The 18,631-nt window shown below is 41.0% G+C and overlaps 1 long non-coding RNA gene across 1 annotated transcript; it reads right to left on the minus strand.

Moving 5' to 3' along the window:
• Positions 1-827: 827 nt before the first annotated feature.
• On the minus strand, positions 828-1,413 carry LOC106606281 (uncharacterized). Its single transcript, XR_006763296.1, has 3 exons — positions 1,317-1,413; positions 1,011-1,223; positions 828-911 (listed from the first exon to the last, which is right to left on the minus strand). It is a non-coding gene; the product is annotated as an uncharacterized lncRNA (long non-coding RNA).
• Positions 1,414-18,631: the final 17,218 nt, after the last annotated feature.

Here is an 18,631-nt window from a genome sequence, read left to right on the forward strand (position 1 = left end):
GTCTTTTGGGTTAGGACACACAGGGCCTGTGGCTCAAAGCAAGATTTACAACCGTGGAAGAAACAACCGTTGTACTCAAACACGGTCTCAACACCGTCAATCTGTGTGTATCCATCTACATGATAAGGCCCAAACGCCTTCTCACCCCTATTCAAAGCATGTTGAATAAAAATGTCTTTATCCTGGGCCAAGTACTCCAACCACTGAATGGAGCCACTAGAGTATGACTTAAATTGGCATCGGTAGTTGTCAGGCGAGGGGATAGCTATAGATGCTAGAGGTAGAAAGTGTGTACGATAGGTTTTCATGCATGCCGATGCAATAGTTGTACAACTCCAGGGGTCAATGCCTGCATCTTTGATGACCTCTGCTCTGAATCTGAGGCACCCCTCGCGAAGGATAACCACGTCGTTGTCACAGTATGACTCCATCTCTTTGTGGAAATCAAAAGTGCTGTGACATACTGTCTCGTACCATGTCATGAATCTCTCTCGCTCTTTGGGAGACATTTGATCACAACCGTACATTTCAGGTCTCGGATAAGATCCTATATAGTGTAAATTCTCCTCAGATGTAAAAAAATGGGGAAACCAACCTTTCACAGAGTTCTCAAAACCCAAGGCCTCAGGCATTTGAGACAATCTCATGGGTAAGAAGCTTAAACTGTCAATGTATCTCTGGTTGAAAGCGGGGTCTACAAAACACAAGATTTTACTACCTTGAGCTATGACACTGGGCGCAACGCCTTGCTGTATCAGAGGGTTCAAAAGAAGGTGCGAATCATATGCTCTAGAATTGTGCGCTATAAACGTAAAGTTTCTGTTCTGTACTGTGAATGTCAGGCGCTCCGAAATCCTCTGCGGGTTCTCGGTGTGTATGGTCTTCTGTGCCGTTATACGCCGGGGAGGAGTCTGTAAAAACATTATTTGTCATTGTTTTAGCATTTTCAATCATAAAAATGTATAAATTATAATAAACTCTGTATTACTAATAACATAAGGGCTTCATACCATGTCCGTGTAGGGCCGTTTCTTGAAGAAGTAACTTTTTGGGCCTGGGAGATTCTTCGCAATGCACTTGCGCCGATGTTTTGGGGCGGAAATATGTCGCTTGGTTCCTGGGTGGTGTTAGGGTAAACCCGTTCGAACAGAAAGGCAGAATAGCATCGATGTCCTCGTTCAGAGTACACGAAGCACCCGTGATCCTTCTTTTGGGTCTGTCCGCTGTAAACACAAAAAATAGCTTTTAATATAGGGTTCACACTTTTTGTTTTTAATGTATACATTTTCTTAGGGATTTTTTACTATTGAACTTACGTCTACAATAGTGTGACGGAGACTGGCTGCTTTCGGCGCTGCAGGCAGTTTGATTCTGAGAATCCCTCTCTGACAAATTCGGTTCCAAATCATCTAGCCCACGGAGCATCTGTGTAAAGGATTGCGAGCCTACAGACGTTAGATAATATTAACATATATACGAAATATACACATTTTTAAAATATGAGAATACGGGCATTTGACATATTACCTTAAAATCATTGTCCATCAGTTTTTAGAATAGTGATATCACATTTTTAATATCCATACAATTCCCTGAAAATACCTCTCCAAATCTAATATATTATTTTCACTAACTCACCTTCAAAAATCTCCATTAGGACCGATTCCGAGATTATCTGTTGGCCTGATAACTCTTCTGTCTGTTGGCTGGGAGTCTTTTGAGTTGCGCTATAGGATGTCTTACCGTCTGGCTAGTTTCACTATCCTGCAATGAGTTTACAAAGCGGGGGTGCCGTTTTTTCGGGCGTCATCCTGTATGCAAAAAAGGGTCATATAAAGTACTCGAATGTCTAGAGACCCAAAACCACAGGCGACATATTCGGTCTGCCGATATTGCCCTTATGCTTCATAGCACAGCGTTGGGGTGTCCGTTGTAAATTTATATCCCGGGGTGGGGGACCGTTAGTATATGCGCTGATTAGAAAATAACATATGTTTTAAACATTAGGAGTTCATCTAGACCTGATGTCTTATGCCTGGGCTTTTTCACTTTTTTAGCCCCCACATGTTTGAAGGTGAGATAAATACGTATTTGAAAGGGCTTGGGGGGTAATAAAATGGAAACAGACCAATTGAAGAGAAGCCGGCAATCCTAAACAAACTTACACCTTTTCTGGTTTCAAAAGCCCCCATGCAGAGACACACCCCCCCTTTTTTTGTTTTGAAACACACACACACAATTACCCTCCCTCACACGCACACAACCCCTGCGCACGCACACGTCTTTCCGGAATTCCTTTTTTCTCAAGCGCTGCCTGGGGATGGATCGAAAATGCATAGCCCCTAACTTTAAAGGTGAGATACAGCTTTAAAACCATTTTATTTAATTCCTAATATTTATTACAGACCTTTTTAAAAACAGCTTGTGCAATATTGTAACACGCATTAATGTTCGAGCTATAAACAACGTTTGAAGAAATGACAGATTCCCGTTCGTTAAGGGGCAGCTTTAAAACCATTTATTTAATTCATAATATTTAGTACAGACCTTTGCATAATTAATACAATACATTTCTACTGTTCCTTTCTTACGGATAACGGGCCCGGCTATAGGGTTGTCACTGAACCCCAACCGCCGTCTGTGTCCAACTCCCCAGCGTCAAGACTCGGTAAGTTTTCACCCCAGGGATAGATCCTACGTCTGGCCTGTAGACTGTCGCCCGTGTGTCTTAAGGATAGAAGCGGCCATCGACGTAATTGTTCACGATTTTTGAAAAGATTGTCCAGCTTATTCATCAGGGTTATGAATATAGGGTAATCCCTCCATTTAAAGCTAAACACAGGCATAAAAAAATTCACATCCTTGCAGGCTTTCGATAATACATATGAATTTACAGACTTGGTAGCATTTGTACTATCAAATTGTTCACATGCAAAAATTGTCACTTTGGAGTCGGGGCTATAAGCCATTGAAGAGATCCTGATGGCTTGTAAATCATAGCGACCCTCCACCCTCTCTTCCATAGCATAACCTGGCACGGCTGTACCACTCAGGGCCTGTTCAATTTGACAGAGCGCTAGCCGTATCTAGCTAGCCATTCTCTCATACGCAGTGCAGGAGAAAAACTCCCGGCTTTTGCATGATAAAGGGGTCTGGGCCGCTGTCTGTGAAAATCTTCACCGTTGAATCCTCAGGTTTGAACATATATGTCATGTGGCCATCACTAGTATCCAAAAACTCTTTAAAACATTCTGGGGCCTCACCCCAAAGATCCTCGATGCTTTTATCATTGGGTTCGCGACAAGAGATGCATAGTACCCCGAGAATTGGCCTAGGAGTCATAATTTTCTGTTTAATGTTCAGGGTTTTTATTTTTAAAATCTTGTTTAGTGTTCTGGGGCCGCATGTGTGTCTGGGGCGTATTTATAAGACGTCTGCCTCCAACACATAACCCCCCGGACATTCCTAATTCATAGACAACAACCCTAAGAGCAATAAAATAGGGGGGTGTGGGGGTCATCCTCTTTGAAAAGTTCAAACACAACCCCCCCCAGTTCAATGAGGGCCCTACACATCAATCATCATGACAACTTCAAAGAGATGCAATATAGATATAACACACACTCTAACACGTGACAGAACAGGATAAAACTATATGACCCTAACCACGTGACACCTTCCCGCCAGGATGTCCAGACCGGATGCCCTTATTTGGGCATGTACGACCCAGCCGGACATAGGGTCATAAATCACGATTTTGACCGATGCCGTCTCCTTTATTCTCTCTCACGAGGACCCTAGATCACCATAGACGTCACTATGCACAATCAAAGGCTCTTTTAAGAGCCATTCACATTTCAATAAGAGTATTCTTCCATTTACTGAGCTATGTCAACTGCAGTTATTCAATTCACAGTTTCTCTCCCTTTGATTTCTACTTCTCAGGTGAGGGTGCTGTTTAGGTAAGGGTGTGATTTCTGTACAAAAACAAAAACAGGCTATTTTAAATCACCCATATTGAAAAAATATAGAACAATTAGACACCCTATAACCCACACCTACACACTCATGTATCAATCGGATTGATGGATTGTGTTGTGCAGTAAACAGGCTCAGGTGTATAACTGTGGCTCCTTCCACCTTCAAAGAATAGGCAAGAGGGCCAACCATGGAGAATAGTAAGACACTTCATTATTTCTATAACTACGCTATATTGTTTGTCCTCATGTGTCCATTCATGTTTTTCAGCATAAAGTACTCTGCAGCCACTTAGTGTGGTGTGGACACCAGGTGAGGCCACACACAGATTCCTGTTGAACACTGTCGCTTTAACTACCTTATTTTCTCAATAACAGTCTCTCTCCTTCACTTCATCCCTCTCTCCTCTTCTCCCTAAATCCTCTAGGTTATATCAGCTGTGTCGACGAACCCCTCCTGCATCTGAACTGGCTACATAAAGGGCACAGCATGAACAGAGGTGAGAGGTCACTTGGTCAGGTCAACAGGAAGTATTATTAAAGAGATGCTTTACATTGAAATACAGACAGAGATGCAGTAGTCCCAGAGTTAATGATCCCAGGTCAGTTTATATTATACAGGAAGTATTATTAAAGAGATGCTTTACATTGAAATACAGATAGAGATGCAGTAGTCCCAGAGTTAATGATCCAAGGTCAGTTTATATTATACAGGAAGTATTATTAAAGAGATGCTTTACATTGAAATACAGACAGAGATGCAGTAGTCCCAGAGTTAATGATCCCAGGTCAGTTTTGCATTTCACCTCCTGATTGATGACTAACAATGTTAGAATAAAAAATAAAAACACAAGGTTTAAACATGTCTCTCTCTCTCCATCTGTCTCTTGTCTGCAGGTATGTTTTGATGTGAGAGGATGCCAACCCCCAGTCCCATCATCGCCACCTCACCTGCTTTTAAGAACCTTTGGGTCGACGAGAGACACTATTATGTAATTGTGATGAACTGAGAGAATATTTATGTAGCACTGTGATTCATTAATCATGTGCTGCCTTCCCTGCTCCTATGTGCTTACCTCTTTCCCTTTCTGTCTTTTACACCTCTCTCACCACCTCCTCTTTCTTCCTCTGTTTTTATAATGCACAACAGATGTGCATTGAAGTACAGATTGAACTTGTATTCATAAGACTTGGATAATGAGCTTATTCAATAAAGTGTTTCACATTCTCTACTGGTTGAAATGAAGTGTAATGTGATGAAATACTCCACCTATCCTGTGTTTATCAGATCAATGCAGATGAAGGGCATTAGATGTTGAGATGAACCAGTGTTAGAGTATTTACATGATGCATAGGAAGTGGTGTTCTGTTTTTTAACATTATATTTCTGTATATATGAATTAACTAGTTAAATCCTGTTTCTAGTCTATTAGTTACAATGTGTAACCATTGATGTCCCAGGACCAAGATTGGTAAACACTGTTGAAGTGTATAATTGTAATACATACATGCAGACACAGCGTCATTCAAAGACTGGAATTTGATACTCCTGGTATTGGATATGACTGAAAAATAATCTCAAAGACATTCATACCTAAACTGCACCTTTATTTGCCAAGGTAGAGTACATGATCAGTGAATATATTAAATGTACAGGCTACAATGTGGGGATCTCATGCATGGTAATAACTACATGTATATACGACTTGCATCCTTGGTACAAAAGTGATATTATATTCTACTCAATCCATAGGCTTCATTAATGTCATTCAGGCTGTTTTGAAGTTGATACAACTGGCTATGATAGCTGAGGTTCATAGGTTCTGAACTAATATGTATACCAAACGTTTGGGTCCATACACAGATCGGCTAGATAGCTAGCTACACATCCATAGGCATACAGGTATTTTAATCATCCACTGCACAATAAGCAAGAACATAGCTAGCTACGTTATTTCATCTATCTGCATGGCAAATATCAGCAAGGCAAGCTTACAAAATTGTACATTCAATTTGCAGTAAATTCTTCAGCTGGCTAGATTCTATACATCCACTGTTTCACAAAACGACAGCCTGGTTTGCTGGTTGTTTCAGGAGTCCCTAAAACAACCAGAATGACAATTTCATACTCATGTCACAACACCCATAATGCTGGTCAGCTAGCTGGCTAATGTTAGCTAGTCTGCTAGTTGGTTAATGTTAGCTAGTCAGCTAGCTGGTTATTGTTAGCTAGTCAGCTAGCTGGTTAATGTTAGCTAGTCAGCTAGCTGGCTAATGTTAGCTAGTCAGCTAGCTGGTTAATGTTAGCTAGTCAGCTAGCTGGTTAATGTTAGCTAGTCAGCTAGCTGTTTAATGTTAGCTAGTCCGTTAGCGGTGGCTAATGTTAGCTAGTCAGCTAGCTGGCTAAATCGCGATTTTCGTAAATGAACTTTACGATAAGAAAAAGCATAATCGTTTGTCTCTACATTAACTAACATTCCTGTCAACTGTACATGTTTCTGCATGATTCGTTATGACGTTATAATCCCTTACATTTGCTTCCATCCTAGTATTTCTGTCCGCCATCTTTGATCCAGTTCAGTTCTGTGTAGGGGTACCCCTCTCTCCTAGTGTTTCTGTCCGCCATCTTTGGTCCAGTTCAGTTCTGTGTAGGGGTACGCCTCTCTCCTAGTATTTCTGTCCGCCATCTTTGTTCCAGATCAGTTCTGTGTAGGGGTATCCCTCTCTCCTAGTATTTCTGTCCGCCATCTTTGATCCAGTTCAGTTCTGTGTAGGGGTACGCCTCTCTCCTAGTATTTCTGTCCGCCATCTTAGATCCAGATCAGTTCTGTGTAGGGGTACCCCTCTCTCCTAGTATTTCTGAAGAAAGTAATGAATATTTTATGACCAGCGATGTCCCTTATTCCTACCCTTTAACTTTTTGTCTGACAAAATATACATTTTACTCAACTGCGTTACCCACTCCAGTCAGCAGATGGCGGTCTGGGAATTTAACGCGATGCTGTTGGTGTGACGTATAATGTAGTGGACGGAACTCTTCTTTCAACAGCAGCAACGGTTAGTCAGACACCACGGTAGCTTGCTAGACAAAATAGCCGAACAATAAAGCTCATTAGACGCGTTAGTGTATATTAGCCTCTGTGTTTTAAACCCTCTACTGTCGTCTAGTTAGTTATCCGATTTAATTTCATATTTACGGTGTTGTTGTTATTATTCAGCTAGCGGGCTGGTTAAGTTAGCATTAGCCTAGCTAGCTAACATCCCCGACCATGCGGTCACTGAGCTACTCTCCTGCTAAAGAAGAGAGGATATCACAGTAAAACAAGAAGTAGAGGGTGAGGCCGTTACTGTGAAAGAAGAAAAAGACGCGTTCAGAGTGAAAGAGGAGGAGGATGTTACAGTAAAAGAAGAGGAGGATGCAGTTTATGGAGTGAAAGATGAGGAGGGGAGATGACTGTTACATCGATAGAGGAGGAAACTGGACATCTGGGCCCGGTTTCCCAAACGCATCTTAAGGCGTCCAATGGTTCTAACGGTGAACTTAGCCATAAGATGGTTTTGAGAAACCGTTCCCTGATTAACACTAGTAAGTACTGTCTTAAAAACAGTGGCACAAACTCTGCAGTTGTTGAACTGATGTGTGGTGTTAAAGCGGAAATATGCAATAGCTACATCCATATTGTGACTTTTAAATTATTAATTTATAGCCATTGATTCTTGAAGAATATAACACATGCCTCATGAGCTTAGTTCACCAGTTTACCCAATCAGATCCCCAAATAAGCTTTTTTTACTCCAATGTCTAGAAACAATGTAAATCAACACTGTATAGCCTCAACATGGTTAAAACTATCATGTTGATATCATGGATGGTCAGTCCTTGCATCCATAGGTCTGTCTATGAATTTGAAAGTAGTTACATTTCTCCAACCCCATAATCATCTTATTACCAAAACTGGTGGAATGACAGCTTTGATTGTATGAACTGCAGATTGCTGGGTTGTGTGAGTTTTTTCAACAGTAACAAAATGGCTGCCCAGAGGCTTGGTTTGGTAAACAGCTGAGGGATGGGGGGAAGGAGGAGTGTAACCACTCAAATTTATTCATCCAGGATGTCATAATGATAGTTTAACCAGGTTTCTAGGATATATAGTATATTCTAGAATTCATCCATTATGTCATAATGATAGTTTAACCAGGTTTCTAGGCTATATAGTATATTCTAGAATTCATCCAGGATGTCATAATGATAGTTTAACCAGGTAGGAAGAATATATTATGTCATAATGATAGTTTAACCAGGTTTCTAGGCTATATAGTATATTCTAGAATTCATCCATGATGTCATAATGATAGTTTAACCAGGTTTCTAGGCTATATAGTATATTCTAGAATTCATCCATGATGTCATAATGATAGTTTAACCAGGTTTCTAGGCTATATAGTATATTCTAGAATTCATCCATGATGTCATAATGATAGTTTAACCAGGTTTCTAGGATATATAGTATATTCTATAACTGCCAGTGTAGATTTCCTGTGGAGGCAAATTATTAGAGCTGTTAAGTCATTGTATAATATTCAGCCAATTGTTTTTCATGCCATCACATTAAAGGCAAGACATACCTAGATTCAATTACATTCATGAATTGGTTTGAAACCTTTGTTTTAAACCCTTCTCAAAATTGGTGCCTTGCCGGATTTGTAAAAAATGGATTGTCATGAAACTCTATTTTTTAAATGTATTTAAATGTAACCTTTATTTAACTAGGCAAGTCAGTTAAGAACAAATTCTTATTTACAATGACTGCCTACCCCGGACACCGCTGGGCCAATTGTGCGCCGCCCTATGGGACTCCAAATCACGGCCGGTAGTGATACAGCCTGGATTTGAACCAGGGTGTCTGTAGTGAAGCCTCAAGCACTGAGATGCAGTGTCCGCTGCGCCACTCGGGAGCCCCAAAATCATGTTCTAGTGCTGTCCCCAACTAAAATACATCTTGGTCAACCAAGAGTCATCTGTTCTTTCTACAAATCGCCCCATGTGTTTTTATAAAATCAACTGTATGTACTGAACTTGTCTGATGCTTTAAGCACGCTGTTTGATTAAATAATTTAAACGCAAATGACTGGAGGGAGCCAGTCATCACTATAACCTGACTAGAGGGAGGGAGCCAGTCATCACTATAACCTGACTAGAGGGAGGGAGCCAGTCATCACTATAACCTGACTAGAGGGAGGGAGCCAGTCATCACTATAACCTGACTAGAGGGAGCCAGTCATCACTATAACCTGACTAGAGGGAGGGAGCCAGTCATCACTATAACCTGACTAGAGGGAGGGAGCCAGTCATCACTATAACCTGACTAGAGGGAGGGAGCCAGTCATCACTATAACCTGACTAGAGGAGGGAGCCAGTCATCACTATAACCTGACTAGAGGGAGGGAGCCAGTCATCACTATAACCTGACTAGAGGGAGGGAGCCAGTCATCACTATAACCTGACTAGAGGGAGCCAGTCATCACTATAACCTGACTAGAGGGAGGGAGCCAGTCATCACTATAACCTGACTAGAGGGAGGGAGCCAGTCATCACTATAACCTGACTAGAGGGAGGGAGCCAGTCATCACTATAACCTGACTAGAGGGAGGGAGCCAGTCATCACTATAACCTGACTAGAGGGAGGGAGCCAGTCATCACTATAACCTGACTAGAGGGAGGGAGCCAGTCATCACTATAACCTGACTGGAGGGAGGGAGCCAGTCATCACTATAACCTGACTAGAGGGAGGGGAGCCAGTCATCACTATAACCTGACTAGAGGGAGGGAGCCAGTCGTCACTATAACCTGACTAGAGGGAGCCGACCAGTTCTGAAAGCCTTTTGCCGTACCCTCATCCTACTCCTCTGGTGATGTAGAGCGTTATCCCAGGCCCTGTGTGTCCCCAGGCGCTCTCATTTGTTGACTTCTGTAACCGTAAAAGCCTTGGTTTCATGCATGTTAACATCAGAAGCCTCCTCCCTAAGTTTGTTTTACTCACTGCTTTAGCACACTCCGCCAACCTTGATGTCCTTGCCGTGTCTGAATCCTGGCTTTGGAAGGTCACCAAAAATTCTGAAATTTCCATCCCCAACTACAACATTTTCCATCAAAATGAGAGGAGTTGCAATCTACTGCAGAGATGGCCTGCAATGTTCTATCATACTTTCCAGGTCTAAGCCCAAACAGTTCGAGCTTTTAATAAAAAAAATGAATCTCCAGAAATAAGTCTCTCACTGTTGCCGCCTGTTACAGACCCCCCTCAGCTCCCAGCTGCCCTGGACACCATATGTGAATTGATTGGCCCCCATCTATCTTCAGAGTTTGTTCTGTTAGGTGACCTAAACTGGGATATGCTTAACCTCTCTAGGGGGTGTGGGACGCTACCGTCCCACATGGCCAACATCCAGTGAAATTGCAGAGCACCAAATTCAAAAACAGAAATACTCATTATAAGAATTCATAAAACATTCAAGTGTTATACATCGGTTTAAAGATGAACTTCTTGTTAATCAAACCACGGTGTCAGATTTCAAAAAGGCTTTACCGTGAAAGCATACCATGCGATTATCTGAGAACAGCGCCCAGCAGACAAATCATTAGTAACAGTTACCAGCCAAGTAGAGGAGTTACACAAGTCAGAAATAGCGATAAAATGAATCACTTACTTTTGATGATCTTCATATCGTTGCAACTCACAAGACTCCCATTTACTCAATAAATGTTTGTTTTGTTCGATAAAGTCTCTCTTTATATCCAAAAACCTCCGTTTTGTTCATGCGTTTTGTTCAGTAATCCACAGGCTCAAAGGCAGTCACTACAGCCAGACGAAAAATCCTAAAAGTATCAGTAAAGTTCGTAGAAACATGTCAAACGATGTTTATAATCAATCCTCAGGTTGTTTTTAGCCTAAATAATATATAACATTTCAACCGGACAATAACGTCGTCAATATAAAAGGTAAACAAGAAAGGTGCGCTCTCGGTCTCGCGCATGAAAAATCTCTGAGATACTGAATGGTCCACTCATTCAGAGTGGTCTTACACTCTCATTTTTCAGGATGCAAGCCTGAAACTATTTCTAAAGACTGTTGACATCTAGTGGAAGCCCTAGGAAGTGCAATTTGAGACCTAAGTCAATGGAATCTGTATAGGCAGTCAATGGAAAACTACAACAACAACAAATCCCACTTCCTGGATGTATTTTTCTCAGGTTTTCGCCTGTCATATCAGTTCTGTTATACTCACAGACATTGTTTTGGGAACTTTAGAGTGTTTTCTATCCAAATCTACCAAGTTTACTTTGGCACGCTTTTCATCCGGAGGTGAAAACAGTGCCCCTACCCTAGTGAGGTTAACACCCCGGCCGTCCTACAATTCAAGCTAGATGCCCTCAATCTCACACAAATTATCAAGGAACCCACCAGGTACAACCCCTAAATCTGTAAACATGGGCACCCTCATAGATATTATCCTGACCAACTTGCCCTCCAAATACACCTCTGCTGTTTTCAATCAGGATCTCAGCGATCACTGCCTCATCGCCTGCATCCGTTATGGGTTTGCGGTCAAACGGCCACCCCTCATCACTGTCACATGCTCCCTAGAACACTTCTGCGAGCAGGCCTTTCTAATCGACCTGGTATACATATTCGTCGCCAAACCCACTGGCTCCAGGTCATCTATAAGTCTTTGCTAGGCCGACTTCACTCAGCTCACTGGTCACCATAGCAACACCCACCCATAGCACGCGCTCCAGGAGGTATATCTCACTGGTCATCCCCAAAGCCAACACCTCCTTTGGCCGCCTTTCCTTCCAGTTCTCTGCTGCCAATGACTGCAACGAATTGCAAAAATCGCTGAAGTTGGAGACATATATCTCCCTCACTAACTTCAAGCATCAGCTATCTGAGCAGCTTACCGATCGCTGCAGCTGTACACAGCCCATCTGTAAATTGCCCATCTGTAAATAGCCCATCCAACTGCCTACCTCATCCCCATGTTTTTATTTACGTTTTTTTGCTCTTTTGCACACCAGTATTTCTACTTGAACATCTATCACTCCAGTGTTAAATTGTAATTACTTCACTACTATGGCCTATTTATTGCCTTACCTCCGTACTCCATTTGCACACACTATATATAGATTTTTCTATTGTGTTATTGACTGTTCGTTTGTTTATCCAACGTGTAACTCTGTTGTTTTTGTCGCACTGCTTTGCTTTATCTTGGCCAGGTTGCAGTTGTAAATGAGAACTTGTTCTCAACTAGCCTACCTGGTTAAATAAAGGTGAAATACATTTTTTTTTTTTAATCTTAGCTTTATTGACAACACTCAAATGGATACTGTCATTAACGCAGTTCTTCAATAATTACACATAATACTTAATACTGTAGATGTTTAGTTACAGTCACATGATCAACTATCAGAAGATCCAGGAAATACTTTTCTGAATGACAGTCAAATTACAAACATCACGACATGCAACAACAACCAAAGTGCTTCTTCATTCATTACTCTGGTAAAGACAGTTATGCCGTGCTCCACGTTGGATCCAACATCCCTAACAAATTGATGTTTATAATGTGTTATTGTCTGCTTGATTTACTGTAGGGTCTCGTTAGTCCGTTTGGAAACAGAGATACTTAGCTCATAATGTGTAGAGAACTGTTCCTTGATGGATAGGCTATTGTACAACACACAGAGCTATTTTCCTATATTTGTTGTTAGGTGTAGTTATGGGTCCTACAGTAGGTCTATGTTATTGTTAGGTGAAGTTATGGGTCCTACAGTAGGTCGATGTTATTGTTAGGTGAAGTTATGGGTCCTACAGTAGGTCTATGTTGTTGTTAGGTGAAGTTATGGATCCTACAGTAGGTCTATGTTGTTGTTAGGTGAAGTTATGGGTCCTACAGTAGGTCTATGTTATTGTTAGGTGAAGTTATGGGTCCTACAGTAGGTCTATGTTATTGTTAGGTGAAGTTATGGGTCCTACAGTAGGTCTATGTTGTTGTTAGGTGAAGTTATGGGCCAATTTGGCAAACAGTGTACAAACCCTCATTGTCAGGCTGATGGAAAAGCCAAAGAGCATTTTACTGGTTGAAGTGTTTTTTAAGTACAAAGCGGTTGATTTGCGATGACGACACAAACATTATATTAAATAGAACATTAAAACGAGCCTTACAATTATAATCCAAAGTAATGTGAAATGAACTCATAAGCAACCTGGTAATGGAGGTTACTCCCCTGAGCAAAAATCTTTTCTCACCAGCAAACATAGAAAAGGGCCTCCAATCTTAGATGTTACTACTAATGTGAAAACAAGACAAAATATGACTATTGTTGCTCATTTTAAGACAAATGTCAAGTAATCATTACATTCATTACAGATGTCAATTGTTGTTCAACATCATGGCTACGCTGTTGGCATCACCTTTTACAGTGGATTTCTGCTGTTGTGGGCCTTTAACCATCTGTATGACTTTGTCATTCACACAGGAGAGAGACGGGACTATCGTGGATCCTCTGGGGAGCCTCAACAACCTCATGATGCTGATGAGGCAGAGAAGAGTCTCTCCAGATCAGAACTCCTCAAGAAACACCAGCAGAGACCCACAGGGAAGATAATTAACCTCTCTGACTGTGGGAAGAGATTCACCTCATCAGGCATTAAAATTCATCGGAGAAGCCACACAGTAGAGAAAGCTTATTGCTGTACTCAATGTGGGAAGAGTTTTGATACATCTAGCCATCTTATTGTACACCAAAGAACACGCACAGGAGAGAAATCTTATAGCTGTGATGAATGTGGGAAGAGTTTTACTCATCGAAGCAGCCTGATATCACACCAGAGAATACACACAGGAGAGAAACTTTCTAGCTGTGATGAATGTGGGAAGAGTTTTACTTGTTCAACCAGCCTGAAATTACACCAGAGAACACACACAGGAGAGAAATCTTTTAGCTGTGATCAATGTGGGAAGAGTTTTACTCAACTAGGCAACCTGATAACACACCAGAGAACACACACAGGAGAGAAACCATATATCTGTGATCAATGTGGGAAGAGTTTTACTCAACTAGGCAACCTGATAACACACCAGAGAACACACACAGGAGAGAAACCATATAGCTGTGATGAATGTGGGAAGAGTTTTACTCATCGAAGCAGCCTGATATCACACCAGAGAATACACACAGGAGAGAAACTTTCTAGCTGTGATGAATGTGGGAAGAGTTTTACTCGTTCAACCAGCCTGAAATTACACCAGAGAACACACACAGGAGAGAAACCTTTTAGCTGTGATCAATGTGGGAAGAGTTTTACTCAGCTAATCAACCTGATAACACACCAGAGAACACACACAGGAGAGAAACCATACAGCTGTGATGAATGTGGGAAGAGTTTTACTCATTCAACCAGCCTGAAATTACACCAGAGAACACGCACAGGAGAGAAACCTTTTAGCTGTGATCAATGTGGGAAGTGTTTTACTCATCGAAGCAGCCTGATATCACACCAGAGAATACACACAGGAGAGAAATCGTATATCTGTGATGAGTGTGGGAAGAGTTTTACTTGCTTGCGCAATCTGACTCTTCACCAGAGAACACACACAGGAGAGAAACCCTATAGCTGTACTCGATGTGGGAAGTTTTTTTTAAAATCTAACCATCTGACGATACACCAAAGAAGACACACAGGAGAGAAACCCTATAGCTGTACTCAATGTGGGAAGAGGTTTTGTTCAATCTGGAGAACTGAAGATGCACCAGAGAAGACACACAGGAGAGAAACCCTATAGCTGTACTCGATGTGGCAAGAGTTTTGTTCAATCTGGCAAACTGAAGATACACCAAAGAACACACACAGGAGAGAAACCTTATAGCTGTGATCAATGTAACAAGAGATACTCTGATAAAAGACATCTGATCAAACATCAGAAAATACATGAAGGAGTTGTTTCATGATATCAATGATATAATGTCACAATGTAGAATGTTTTAACATTGTAGAAGGAGTATTTTAATGATGTCACAATGTAGAACCCTAAACGTTTGTCCCCTGTTCTATTGATTTCAGCATGATATGGATATTAGCCTCAGGGGGAAAATCCAGGCTCTGAAATGGAAGAGTTACTATTTATGTGATTTAACAAAAAGTGACTAACAAAAAAAGAGTTGTGTTATACTTACCATGTTGGTGACCCACTGGAATCAAAATGCAACACTTCAAAATGTAGCTAGCTGTTTTCTACAAATTGTCCTCTAACCAGGGATGTACACATTACTCCCATATTCCATGTGGATTTTGAGCTGTTAGTTTAACAGGACGTGCAACCTCATCTCCCTCCTCTCACACAATTGATTTCAACATGATATCGATGAGTGATGACATAAATGTTGTGTTCCTTTGTTTAGCGACCCCTACATTTAAATGTTTCACTCCAAAATGTAGCTGACTGTCTTCTGCTGGTTGTCCTCTAATCAGTGAGGTAAAATATATCTCCATTTCCATGTGTTTTTTTAGTTGTGCTAGTTTCAACATCACGTACAACCTGATTTCACCCTTAATCGATATCAGTGATTTATTGCTACTTGTCAAAACAACAGTGTTTCTGGTGCTTGTGCAGTTTATAAGGAGCTTGTTTTTAAAAAGTAATATGATTATTGTGGCAGATGTTTGTGTATGTAGCACATGTTATGTTTAGGTTTTCAATTTATCACAAACTGTTTCTGCATATTGGTTATTGATTTGTACATGTTAAAACTGTGTTTTGACATTGGGGATATCCCACCTAGAAAAATGTCATTGAAAATACTTTGAAAAAAGGACTATGCAACCAAATATTTATTTATGCAACCAACTGACAATTTTTGGTACAATTATATTGACATTGTTGCCCTGCTTTTAAAATATCAGGGTTCATTCTCAGATGTGCCAACCCAAATGTACTAGAGCATGACATTGGGGACTGGGCCCCGATCCAACAACATGCCTATCTAGTGAACCCTGAGAAGAGAGAGAAGCTCTGGGAGGGGAGTACAGGATATTGCAGGAGTTTCCTCTTGAAATCAGACATGTCCGTGGTAAGGACAACTTGGTTGCTGATTGTGGGCAGTTAATAAGTTTTTGCGTTAGCCAGTGCCATTGATTACAATTTATTTTGACTGGTTTTTTGGCTGATGAGTTTTATCTCTTATTCTTTTCCGTATTTTTTCGTTCCAAGGGGACCAGAGTTCTAGAAGCTAGTGGGGGGAAAAAAATATAAAAAATGTGTTCCAGAAGCGTTTTAGGTGTTTTTTTCTTGTTGTTTTTAATTGTTGACAGCCAGTAGACACCATGTTTATATTGTAGAAGGTGAAGCATTGTAGTTGATTATAATGTGAAATGGAAGTTGTTTTCTGTTGGTGGTAAGCAAACTTCTAGCACGTCTAGCTCGTTAGCACGTCTAGCTCGTTAGCACGTCTAGCTCGTTAGCCCGTCTAGCTCGTTAGCCCGTCTAGCTCGTTAGCATGTATAGCTCGTTAGCACGTCTAGCTCGTTAGCACGTCTAGCTCGTTAGCATGTATAGCTCGTTAGCACGTCTAGCTCGTTAGCACGTAGGACGCACTGATTGGTGTCACCTCGTTAGTCAGTATGTGTTACACCTGTGCTGGCTTGTCCATCTCGTTAGTGGGAAGGTGTTTCACCTGAGCTTGTCCAGGTTCTATTTAAGAGTGTCTGGCCCAGTGCTCCAGTTGTCTTGATACATGTGGAGAGTCAACATCTTTAGTTGCTCCACCTTTTGGTTTGCTTCCTGTCTTTAAGTTTGGTGTGGGTTTTTCTTTTGTTTTCCTCTTCTTGGGCAGATTTAGTGGGTCTCATGGTGGGTGTCTTTTATGTCCCAGTTGTTGTTACTAGTCAACTTTCAGTGGACACTGAGAGCAAAACTGCAAGATTATGTTATAATACTTTTATTGCATCAAATGGTTGTTTTATGCAACAGAATAGAGGGTTCTTAGAACTATTGTGTCTGTGTTCTACTGAGGATGGGCCTCTGGGAGAAAACACTGACAGGAGATTTGCAATGTCTTTTGGGTGATAAAACCTAAAGAGACCGCATTCCAGAACATGAGTTAATGTTTCTGTTCTATATGGTACCAGGGGAGAGGTGACCTCAGGGCCAGACCCTGGTCTCTACACAAAGAGTACTGTTTTTACAGCAGATACTGTCTGCTGAGAATTATAAGTATCTTTCATACAAATCTTAACCTTGTGACCCGTTCTATACATCTGTTGTTGGTCATGTAGGTTGAAAGGGGTGTATCTTGGCTGTAAAAGACCTTTGTACTTTTGTCTCATGGCTCTCAAATCGAATCATCTGGGGGTGATTCATCTCTCAACGAATCATCTGGGGGTGATTCGTCGACCAGCCATCATTATCGTAGAGCACCCAATTGATTCACCCTATATTTGCGTGTTGTATTGACCTGCTCCCTTATTAATAAGTGAATAAAGATTTAGTTTAAGATTAACTCTGACTTGTGTGATAAGTTTGTTTCCTCATTTGATATTAAAGAAATTAACACATTTGGCGATGGGGATGTGAATCTTCTCTTGGTGACCCTCCTGGGTAAATGGTGGTCAGGGATCCCTCTAACTTGGGATCACAGGGAGACCACACTTCAGGAAGGAGCAGATGGTACCTGATCTGAGAGGCAGGAGCGAGTATAGCTAACCATGAGATAGAAATGTGAAAAATATTCCTGCAGGTTAAAATATTGTTGGAAAAACAACTACTGATTAAAGGTACTTGGGGAATAGCATTGTGTGAATGAGTCTAATCTGATGTTTGGATAGTAACAGATCTGTAGTTTAATAGAAATATGCAACAGATGATGACATGTGGATAATAGTATTTAGAGATGTATATCAGAGTGATTACAGTAGTGAATGCATAATTTCATACATTTTTTTTTGTAACCCTCCGTGGGAATCGAACCCAAACCTGGTCACACACATGTGGTGAAAACACATGCTCTACCAACTAACGATTTGGGGTTCGCCCTTCACTGCCAACATAGAATATCACGGGTGGTATGGAGGGGAATGATATTTTTAGAAAGCAGGGAAGGTATAGTTCTGGGAGGCTTGATTTTGGCGGGTTGGGAGGAATAGAGAACCGTTGAGGATCCCATGGTCATTGTCCGGGAAACTAAAGTTTATTTTTGGTTCTGCTGGGAGGATGTTTGGAGAGATGCTTGTTGCTATGGAGAGTCCTGAAAAAGCAAATGGAATTGGTTGTGGGATACTGAGAATTTCTTACGCTTTTATATGGATTCTGTGAATATATGAAAATATGATGAATTGTATGTGTATAATCGATTATAGAGATTTGAGAAGTAATACTGGGATTATAATTAGATACAATTTAAAATGTTCCATATGTAGACTGAACGTAGGTTTTGAGTTGGTATCTTGGATGGATCATTTGATAAAGATGAGGGTTAAGGTTGTTAAACTGTTACAAAGTCTGGCCAGTTGTCTCAGAAACTGAGATGGGAGGTGTCCACTTTAAAAGTTAACTTAACGATAACTATAAAAGATTATTGGATTTTTCCATCCGGCTAC

This window comes from Salmo salar, unplaced genomic scaffold, assembly GCF_905237065.1.
Source record: "Salmo salar unplaced genomic scaffold, Ssal_v3.1, whole genome shotgun sequence".
In the NCBI taxonomy this organism is placed as follows: Eukaryota; Metazoa; Chordata; class Actinopteri; order Salmoniformes; family Salmonidae; genus Salmo; species Salmo salar.